Below are 12,006 nucleotides of genomic sequence, written 5' to 3' on the forward strand. Positions count from 1 at the left end.
ACAGATAAATGTAAACCCCACCTCGAAAGCTGCAATCCAAAATAATCTCCTCAAAGCCTGGTTTGGTTGTCCATCCTCGAGCCTCGGATGCGCCGCTCCTAGCACTTTCACACTTAACTTAGTTTTAAAATTTTAAATTTGAAACCTCGTTAGTCATTCCAACTTTAGAAAACTTAGAACCATAACAAAGTACTCAACCAATTAGAAACCATAACTCTCATTAACATGCAACACGAGTTACTTAAACAAGTAAGCATCACTCCAAGTTCACATTCAAAATCATCAAACAAATTATAATAGAATTCATTCGTGATAGCTTTATTATTTTATCATCGGCTGTTACCAAAAATAAAAGGCAAAGGGCGAAAAGAACTGAACTCGGAGCCATGAATGTGCTGCAATTAATTGATCATCACAACTTTTACTTTCATCCTCAACTTATACATATATTTTCATAATATTAACTAACTTTACGCGGGTTGTTGACTCGCGCGATGAAGGCAACATTAATAATTAATTAGATTAATTAGGTAAATTCTTATGTATAGTTGAACATGGATATATATATATGTATTTCATCAGCCAAATTGTTACGTTAATATTTCGAATTAGATTAAAATGACTCTTATGTGATAATGGATGAAGCTGACATGCATTTTTAATTGATTTGAACAAACGAGAAAATTGAAACAGTCATAATGTGCACCGAAGATTTAGTAATTAATGTAACTATTTTTCTATTATTATAGTCTCTGTAAGTACGAAATTTCAAACCAAATTTGCAATATTAAAATATTATCAATGTCTAAAGCCTAAACCACTATTACAATTTACAATATAAGCATGTAGCAAGTTATTAATCACAGATATGCACATATGCAATGCTTCTTCCAAGTTGTGATTTGTTAACTAGGACATAGCAACTTTTACAAAAACAATGTACACTTTGATGACTTAAACATTCATTATCCCAGCAACACCACATTTCCTCATACACTAAAATCTTCATCGATTATAATACGAAGATAGACGCAGTGATGGCGGCAAACAGTAACTCTAGAATGTTGCTACTCCTATTTTGGATTCATTGCAAGAGATAAAGGATATGGAGTGAGTGAATTCCATGCATATAGATAAACAGTTACCTAGATCCTCACTCCCCGTGATCTGCGCATGATCTCGTCGCCGGAAATCTAAATTGCAGTGACGGCCGGCGGTGGACAGAGGGAGCCATTGAAATGGAGGAATTAGTCTTCAAACACAACAATATAGAAGCTATCGGAGATTTTCAACGGATTTGATTCAATTGATGATTGAAATTTGATCCAATTCAGTTTTGATCAGCAAATAAGCTAAAGAAAAGGATTTCCACATCTTGTGCTACTGCATCACACTCTCCCCCAACTTTTTAACACAATGATAGATGAAAGCGTTTCTATAACCTTCTTCTGCTTCACTTTTTCACTTTTTCACTTTTAGATTAGGGTTTAGGGTGGGTATTTAAAATGTTTGTTAAATGAGCTTTAATTACGTTAATATTAGGCCTGATTTCCTCGATAAGGAGCGTGGTATCGCTCCAGTGAACATGTTATCTTTGTAAATTTACAAAATTTATAGGTTTGGTAATGTTCCAAGAAATTCAGGAATAGGCCCTTGTAAGCTGTTGTTGCTAAAATCTCTGCAAATCAATCAATTCATATACTCCATATGAGAAAAATTGTAGTATTGAAAATCAAACGTTCATTAAAATAAAAAACAAAGAACCTCACATTTTTCTAAGAGCATCCATTGAGCTGAAATCTGGTAGCGACCCAGATAGACCATAGCCAACAAGAGACCTGTCAAATAAACGTAAATTAGTACTCTCACCGTCCACGAAATAATATTCCAATTTTCCATTTTGGGACGTCTAACGTAACAAAAATGATCTCATGTAAAATTTTAGAAATAATTACAATGCGGTGACTCGTGGTACAAGATTGCTGCTGCAGACAATCGATCCAATCCCATGAAAACGGCAAAGGAAGACAAAAAATCTTTACTCAGATTGCTGCTGCAGACAATCCAATCCCATTTTTTTTCTATCTTCAAGGATCGATGCAAGTCCCAACTCCTCCAGACCCTACTGCATTTATACACTGGTTATATTACTGTTGGTTATATTACTGTTATTGTAACAGCCCGTCTCTCTAGGGTATATTAAATGCGGCGACTGCTACCAAAACGGACTTAAAAGTAATAAAACATAGGCTAGGGTTTCATTTTAAGAGGTTTGAGCAAGACATTTAACGAACTACCAAAGCAATGAGTCAACAATTAACCTAGAAGATTTAAATAAAAATAGATACCATAGACTATGATAAAAAATCAAGGGTTCGACATAAATTCAACAAAAACCACAACAAGTCTCAAGCTTCTAAACCAAAAGGCACAGGTGCAAAATATCCAAATAATACTAAAGTGTTTCAAAAATTCAGCGGAAACGACCAAGAGGAAGTGAATTTATGTATGAAGACACAACTACACTCGAAGTTCAAAATATCCATCTTATTTTATTAATGTGCTCAACACCCGCCACCGCTCGTCGTCGTTCAACTTGTACATAAGGAAAACACATGCAGGGCTGAGTATTTTGAAGTACTCAGTGAACTCGTTGCCAAAACATTTTATAAGTTATGTCACCCTTACCATAGTGAACTCGAGGTTTAACAATTATCAAAATAAATATTCAACGAGTATCACAAAAATATTTCCATAGACTGGCCAGTCAAACATCTCCCCACTTTTCTCATCAATTTCCACAATCACAACATTTCCATGGTGCGGCGAAAGTGTGGTCACACTTTTCGCCCACAAGACCGGCCAACTAGCAAGGACGGCTCCCGATCCCACAGTATACATAGCCTGGTAGGGTTTGTGGCCCTACTCAGACCCGAATTCGTTTAAACATATCCATAGCCCTATAGCCCAATGGAGCGAACTCTCAAACTGGGCATCAGGCGCACAATATCACAACAAAACAGTCATAGGCATGGCATAACAGTTAAACCACCCTTGTCTCTCCACATTCATAAGTTTGCACATAAAAGAGTTTAAGAATAAAGCCCACCTCGACTGCTTAGGTTTCAAGTATGTTCTTTCCCTTTGTTATCCTGCTTCGCAACCGAGGTTTCACCTTTTAATCACATAGGCACATATCACGAATCAGTTCCAAATCCCACTCCTAAAACATGCATGTCTCAATGCTTTCCCTTTTCCCATCGATTTATCTTAATATCACCAATCAAAATCATGTTCATCAAATAAATCTCATTCGCATCTTAACTCTAGATCAACATATATCACACATGAGTGTTTTGCCAACACACACACACCAAACACACACACACACACATACGGTTTCACACATACACACATACATCCCAATCATCAATTTATTCCCCTCTTTCACTCGTTCTATATGCATGAGGGTTCAAGAGCACCGATTAATCGGTTAGAAGAAGAAGATTAATATGAGAATACCTTTTTGAGAAAACGAACGGTAGAAATCAAAGTATTAGCCTTGGTTCTTCAAGATTTTTGAATTAAACTTCAATTCTTCTCCAAAAGATGACGAAATATTGGAGAATAGAAGAAGAAAAATTGAGAGAGTGAGAGAAGAGAGGGAGGCGTGTACTTTGGGTGGGGGGCGAAAATTTTATGGCCAGGGTTAGGTGTTTCTCTTATTTATAGGGTTCAATAAGATCTTTAGAATATTTGGAAAGATTTGATTCAACACAATTAAATAAGAATAAATATTGTGGAGTAGGGAAGAAGAAATAAAAAAATGAGTTAGGGTTTCAAGGCATGAATTTTCGAAAATCATGGCTTGTACTTAGCCAAGATTTTGTTTTGTATATTTTACGGAGTAGAATAAAATATCACGGAGCAAAATAAAAATAAAAATCCTCCCATTGAAGAAAGGAAAATAGACGTGTACTATGCCTTTTAAATAAGCAATGGATTTTTAATATTAACTAAAATAAGATATGGCAAGATCTCCTTGAGGTATTGTAAGATTTGCTAGAATATTTAAATTCTAGGTATGGAAGGAAATCAAATAAGGGATCAACTAAACAATAAAATAATTCCTCCTTCCCAAACATAGGTGATTTTCGAAAATCACCTAGAATCAATACGGTTCGATTTTTCTCAATAAGAAATAGAGAATAATTAGGTTTTGGATTTAATTTGGATAAATATCCCAAGAATTAAATTAAATCCGAAAAAAATAGAATTCTTCCTCCAATAAAGTGAAGGGGTCGAAAATCTCAAAATTATGTGGCTATAGAATTTATGGAAATTTTCCTAATATTCTCACTCACCCTTAAACAAATAATTCACCTCATAATTCCTTTAATTCAAATATTCACATGCCACGTCATATATTCAACAAGTTTGACTTTTCAAACTTCCAACGCACGGTCATAACTTCGTTCCTCAATTAATTCACGTCTCCTAAGTCATTAATCAGGAAATTTTGCGGCTCTAAATTAGGGTTCGAAATTCCGGGATGTTACAGTTATCATGTTCATAAATAGTACTACCTCCGTCCCCCAAATTTTGACACACTACCTGACACGGTTTTTAAAAAATGTAATGGAAAATGAGTTGAAAAAATTGGTGGGATGTGGGTCTTAGTTTTAAAGTATTAGTTCTATAATAAAATGTGAGTAGAAATGAGTTAGTGGAATATGAGGTCCACTACCAAAAATGGTAAAAGTGAAGTGTGTCAAATTTTAATGGATGCGAGTCTTAGTTTTAAAGTATTAGATTTGACAATCTAATATGTCATTCTTATTATAATAACGTAAAAATAAGCTTACGATGACCTAAAAATGACCTCCATATGCTTGGTTCTGTATTTTTGTATTAAAAATGGGTTTGCATAGATCAAAACCCTATATATATATATATATATATATAGCGCGATTAGGCTCCTATGCACCCTATATATATATATATATATATATATATATATATAGGGGTGTGTTAGGCTCCTTTGCACCCTAAGTGTCCTATTTCCTTCTTAATCTCAGCCCTTTGGATGGTTGTGATCAATGCATTATTAGTTATAATGTGCATTATTAGCCGCTGCATTATTAGAAAATGTGCATTATTAGATATAATGCATTATTAGCGCTGACAAAAGATATGAAAAGGATTTGAATACATCCCTATATATATAGAGTCCTATTAACCACAAATCCACCCTTAAAGACCGAACTAGAGACCAAATTAGGGCCACTCATTTTTCTTAATCTTATGGTTATGATTAATTTACAATTAATTTAATATTTTATTAAATAAAAACGTTTTTTTTTTATTTTTTAGATTTTTTTATTTTTTTTATTATTTATTATTTTTTTTAATTTTTTTTTAATTTTTTTTGTATTTTTTTATTCGATAAAAACTTGATGGAGTAAATAATGAACTATATTCACTACATAATGAACTAAATGAATGTATGTTATGAACTTATTACTTTATTCAATCATGCTATTTCTTCATTCCGTTAGTTTATTACTTCATTTATTCATGCTATTACATCATTCTATTACTTCATTCTATTAGTTTATTACTTCATTCCGTTAGTTTATTACTTTATTCAGTCACGCTATTACTTCATTCTATTAGTTTATTACTTCATAATGTGTTATGACATAATAATCTTTCAGTTGGGTTTAAGGTTATTACTTCATTCCGTTAGTTTATTACTTCATTCAGTCATGTTATTACTTCATTCCGTTAGTTTATTACTTCATTCAGTCATGTTATTACTTCATTCCGTTAGTTTATTACTTCATTCAGTCATGTTATTGTTATGAACTTATTACTTCATTCAGTCGTGCTATTACTTCATTCCGTTAGTTTATTACTTCATTTATTCATGCTATTACTTCATTATGTTAGTTTATTACTTCATTCCGTTAGTTTATTACTTCATTCCATTAGTTTATTACTTCATTCCATTAGTTTATTACTTCATAATGTGTTATGACATAATTATCTTTAAGTTGGGTTTAGGGTTATTACTTCATTCCGTTAGTTTATCACTTCATTCAGTCATGTTATTATTTCATTCCGTTAGTTTATTACTTCATTCATTCATGTTATTACTTCATTCTATTAGTTTAGTACTTCATTCCGTTAGTTTATTACTTCATTCAGTCATGCTATTACTTCATTCCGTTAGTTTATTACTCCCCCCCGTCCCCTATAATTTTACTCACTTTGACCCGGCACGAGTTTTAAGAAATGTTGTTTGACTTTGATTTAAATGAAGATATGTAGTGAAAAGGGGTGTCTCATTTTGATTTTTTTTAACTTTTTGTTGAAATATTGATTTTGTGGCCGTTGGAGTATAATTAAATTTTTTTCTTCCATTTTTTATTCTAGTTAATGTTTTAATCATCCCTACCACGCACAAATCTGCTGCCCAAAATTAGAAACATATTCTGCCGAAATGCTGCAGTATATTTTCATAAAACATCAAATTTGAATAAATAGGCTGCTACATATTTTCATAAAACTTCCATTACATTACAAATTGTAGTTTTTTGGAGGGAAATCCCAAATCCCATTAAACTTTAAACAAATTCTAGGAGGGAGTACAACATCTTTACACACAAATTAGGAGGGAAACTCCAACTACCACCATCTATAAAAGGACTACCTACACAACTAAAGGAGAGTTTTTAAACATTTTCCCTAAGAAAATTTTCATCACTGGGCTATGGAGCCTGTTGCCGGAGACTTCGCCGGAGATACTGCCGGAAACAGAGCCAGAAACAGAGAGTCACACGTCATACCAGTGACCACCAAAAATTTGATAGCTCAAAGTCTGCTATAGTCGAGCCATTTAGGTAATGTGCCATATGGAGGTTTTCAGAAGGCAGCAAAGGAGTTTGGAGTGACCCGGAAGACAGTCTATACGATCTGGTTAGAGGCCAAAAAACAGATCCAGAGTGGACTACCTGTCAACATAAGAGACCGTGTTAAAGGCTTCAAGCACAAAGATGAAAGATGGTAGGCTCAGGCCACACACAAATGCAGTTAGGCCACTACTTACTGCCGCAAACAAATTAGCAAGAATGAAATGGGGTCTCACTCATGTTCAACCAGTGGTGTTCAATGGTATGCTCAAATATCACACAATGCACAATGTAGTGCACATTGATGAGAAGTGATTTTTCATAACTAAGACTACGGATATACCCGTTTTTGTTTCCTTTTTTTCCGACCCCCCAAAAACACACAATATATAGGGAATCAAAGGCCTTTAAATGGCCGAGAAAAAAGAAAAGGGAAAAAATTCATTCAACAAGAAAATTCCCAGGCCACAAAAAAAACCACAATGAGGGAATTTAAAAGTAGTAGCAAACCTAAGGGGGTTTCAAATTCCATATCATTTGCCAACCCCCTAATTCCCCCAGGTTGTGTTAAATTTGGTTTTTTTGAGCCTCCAATAACAAAATGAAAAAGTGGCTAATGGGGGGGATGATTTTTGAGGGAAAGTTTCCCCTTTTTGATGAACTTAGTGCACAAACACTCCCTAAAGTTTCCAACTTTCCAAGGGGTTTTTGAGATATTGAAGGGGGGGGAAATGGCTACAAAACTCCACACATGAAAAAAAAAAGGTTATCAAGGTTTTGGGGTCTTCCCTTCCCCTTTTGGGGGTTGGGGGAAAGATTTCAAACTTGGGGGCATACCTTCAACAACCCCATTGATGTCGGGACATCATATGACATCTCGGGGATCTGGGGAGGTTTTTAAGTTCAAAAAACATTTTTTGTCATTGGGGGTGTAAGCCTCGGGATTAGGTGTGGGTTTTTGCTAACAATTTTTTTTTGTCATCTTTTTAAAAGGGCCCCCGAACCTCCCAAATGTAGGGGTCTTCCAAAGTCCTAATCCCCGGAAAATTGTCATCATAGGGGAACCTCCAAAAAACCTTTAATGGGGTGGCTTATAAAATTTTCTTAACTAACAACACAACACAAATTTAACCATTGTATAGGGGTGGCATGTAATGACTTTTGTATGGTTTTGTAAAAAGCATTTTCAGATAGCATGGTTATATTAACCCAAAAAAAAGCCTCCTAACCTTTAAAAAGAAGGGTGGCTTCTTTAAAACATAGCAAACATCACATGGGAAATCAAGCAACTCATCACAAGGGGGCTAGATCAAGTCACACTAAGCCTTTCCAAACCCCAAAAAAGGGGGGGCTTAGTAACACATAGCAAAGCATAACAGATCGGACTAGCAACTCATCATTAAAGGGGCAAAAATTTAAATCACACATAAGCCTCCTAACCCAAGAGGGGTGGCTTACTAACACATAACAAAGCACATGGGGAAGGAAAAAATAACATTTGAATTTCATCAACTCAAAATTAAGCACAAAACAAAACGCAACACAAAAAAAGCATCATCTCAATTAGAAAAAACAGAGCAACAACAATCATGGGGCAAAAGCAAAAAGCCTCCAAAACAATCATCCACACCCCAAAACCCCAGCCTCTCACCCAACCTACAACCACGCCCCAACTCAAGCAAAAAAACACCAAAACCCCCAAACCCTGAAACAACCCCGCCCCCCACACCCAAAAACAAAAAACCCTCCAACCCAAAAAACAAACAAGCCTCAAACCCAAAAGGAAAAAACCAAAATTTAGAGACAACATCTTAGATTTGCCCTCAACGTCGGGAAAACAAATATAGTTCATTATTTACTCCAGCAAGTTTTTATCCAATAAAAAAAGTAAAAAAAAAAACTAAAAATATAAAAATTAAAAATATTAAAAAAAAATTTAAAAAAATTTTAAAAAAAAATAAATTAAAAATATTTTTATTTAATAAAATATTAAATTAATTCTAAATTAATCATAACCATAAGATTAAGTAAAATGAGTTGCCCGAATTTGGCCTCTAGTTCGGTCTTTAAGAAGGGTTCGACATTGATCACAACTCTCTCTCTCTCTATATATATATAGAGTCCTATTATCCACAAATCCACTCTTAAAGACCGAACCACCGAACCCTACCAAATTAGGGCTTTTAGATCTAGTTTTTTATGGATAAAATACAGAAATTTATAAATATATACATGAAAAAAGAAAGGTATATATATAGGGAGATGATCAAAATAAGAATGCATTTAAATCCAGAAATGCAGCCCAAATCTTGGCCCTGGGATTAGATGATCTAATGATCAATAATTAACTCAAAACACGAAAGGTCATAATTAAGTAGTTTTAGGTCATATTATAAGATTTGGGTTTATGTCATATTAAGATCATTTTAGGTCATGCTTTGTTAGCATGACCTAAATATAAACTAACTATGACCTAAAAATGCCCTACGTATGACTTTGTTCTGCGTTTCTGTATTTAAATCTGGTCTTCATAGATCAAAACCCTATATATATATATATATATATATATATATATATATAGGGGTGTATTCAGATGAAAACCATAATGTATATTAAAACATCAAACCATGTAAATAATGTACATTATACACACTAATAATGTACATTTTATTCATGTATAATGTACTGTTCTAAATATTGTACACACTAATAATGTACATTTACATTATATGAATTCTGTACATTATGCTGACAGTACATTATACATGAATAAAATGTACATTATTAGTGTGTATAATGTACATTATTTTACATGGTTTGATGTTTTAATATACATTATGGTTTTAATCTGAATGCACCCCTATATATATATATATATGATTGTGTTAAAATGACAACATCTCTTAAAGTAACACCATACCACCATTCCTAGCCAATCATTTGTACATGTGGACGAATAATAAGCTGCTATGTGGCAATCATAAAAATTGCTCAAGGATAAATTTTCACGGACTGCAATATCCAATACACTAGATCTGCAATTTTTCCCGACTACAATATCCAATACGCTAGATCGCAATCTATAGATTGCAGTCTAGCGTGGTGTCACATGTCATTCATTTTAAGAGTGTTGTCATTTTAACGCACCCCTATATATATATATATATATATATAGGGGTGCGTTAGGCTCCTTTGCACCCTAAGTGTCTTATTTCCTTCTTAATCTCAGCCCTTGGATCCTTAAATTGGATTGTTGTGATCAATGCATTATTAGTCTATAATGTTGAATTATTAGCCGCTGTGCATTATTAGAATGAAAATGTGCATTATTAAATGACACGTGGCATTAATCTAACCGTCAGATGACAAAATCGTGGGGCTAGGATTAAGAAGGAAAAAGGACAAAAGATATGAAAAGGATTTGAATACATCCATATATATATATATATATATATATATATATATAGGGTCTTGTTAGATTGAGATTATTTAGCTAAATTGAGAAATGAGATGCAATATGGGCCACTAATCCACAAGATTAACAAAATGTCAACAAATACCACATTATGTCAACAAGGGGGTATAATTGTCTTTTCATTAAATTGTGTTTGAAATCATTTTCTAAAATTCTCTCTAAAACTCTAGCTGCAAAGTCTTCAAATCTTCAAATCTTCAATCTTCAAATCTTCAAATCTTCAAATCTTCAACATTCATATCTTCAAATTTCAACATTCAAATCTTCAAACCTTTAACATTCATATCTTCAAATTTTCAAATCTTTAACATTCAAATGTTCAAATGTTCAAATCTTCAAATCTCTTCAACATTCAAATCTTCAAATCTTCAACATTCAAATCTTCAAATCTTCAACATTCAATTAAATAACACTTATAATTCACATATCAATACCGAGAATATCGAATGTCAACAACACGTATTAAAATGTCAACAACTAAAAAATAACACTTAAAATTTCACATATCAATACCGAGAATATCAAATGTCAACAACTCGTATTAAAATGTCAACAACTAACAAATAACACTTACTATTCACATGTCAATATCGAGAATATCGAATGTCAACAACTCGTATTAAAATGTCAACAACTAACAAATACTCCCTCCGTCCGCGAATAGGAGTCCCGTTTTTCCATTTTGGTCCGTCCGCGAATAGGAGTCCCGGTTCATAATTACCATAAATGGTAAAGAGGCCCCACATTCCACCAACTCATTCCACTCACATATCATTTAAAACTAATATATACACGTGGGACCCCTATTCCACTAACTTTCTTCCACTCACTTTTCTTAACATTTCTTAAAACCCGCACCGATAAGAAATGGGACTCCTATTCGTGGACGGAGGGAGTAACTGATGGGGTTTGGTGCCCCTTGCACAGCGGAAGACTTGTACGAAACAAATAAATCAGACACGGATCTATTTGACCGATTATGCGATTAATCAATTTACATGTTAAACAAATAATTGCATGCTAGAACGCAAATAATTCATGCTCAAAGATAGTAAATCCTAAAACATGAATCATACGGATTAGAGTTACCGATTTTGATTCTCCAAAGAATCGTCGATTGCTCGCGCCTTCTCCACGTGATGATCTTCAATACTAGACCACGGATCTTCTCTCTGGTTCCCGAACCGTATCTCGATATCAAGGTGGGCTGATCTTATCAAAATACTAGGACTCGAATAAAGAAGACGGAAGAAATCCTTTTGGGAAAAGGAGTAGAAATCGAAATCTCCTTCAGCTGGGGGGCCGAAAATTTCAAAAATTTCAAGTATGAAAATTGTGATTCTTCTGTTTCCTTTATTCTCCTATTTATATTAAGTTCCTTTTGGGCCCAGACAGGGATCTATGGAAGGTTTTGGATATGGGCTCCCCAATTAGCTTTTTACTAATTAAATTGAACCCACAATTTAATACAAGCTTATATTGGAATATTACGAGCAGCCAATACAGAAGTAATATTGAACTCTCCCCATCCAAATCCGAAATTACAAGTAATCCGGGTTTCCGTTATTTATTATTTATTTCCCGCGCTTAAGATATAAATGTCAATTAATTAATTAA

Source organism: Salvia hispanica, chromosome 3 (genome assembly GCF_023119035.1).
Source record: "Salvia hispanica cultivar TCC Black 2014 chromosome 3, UniMelb_Shisp_WGS_1.0, whole genome shotgun sequence".
Classification (NCBI taxonomy): Eukaryota; Viridiplantae; Streptophyta; class Magnoliopsida; order Lamiales; family Lamiaceae; genus Salvia; species Salvia hispanica.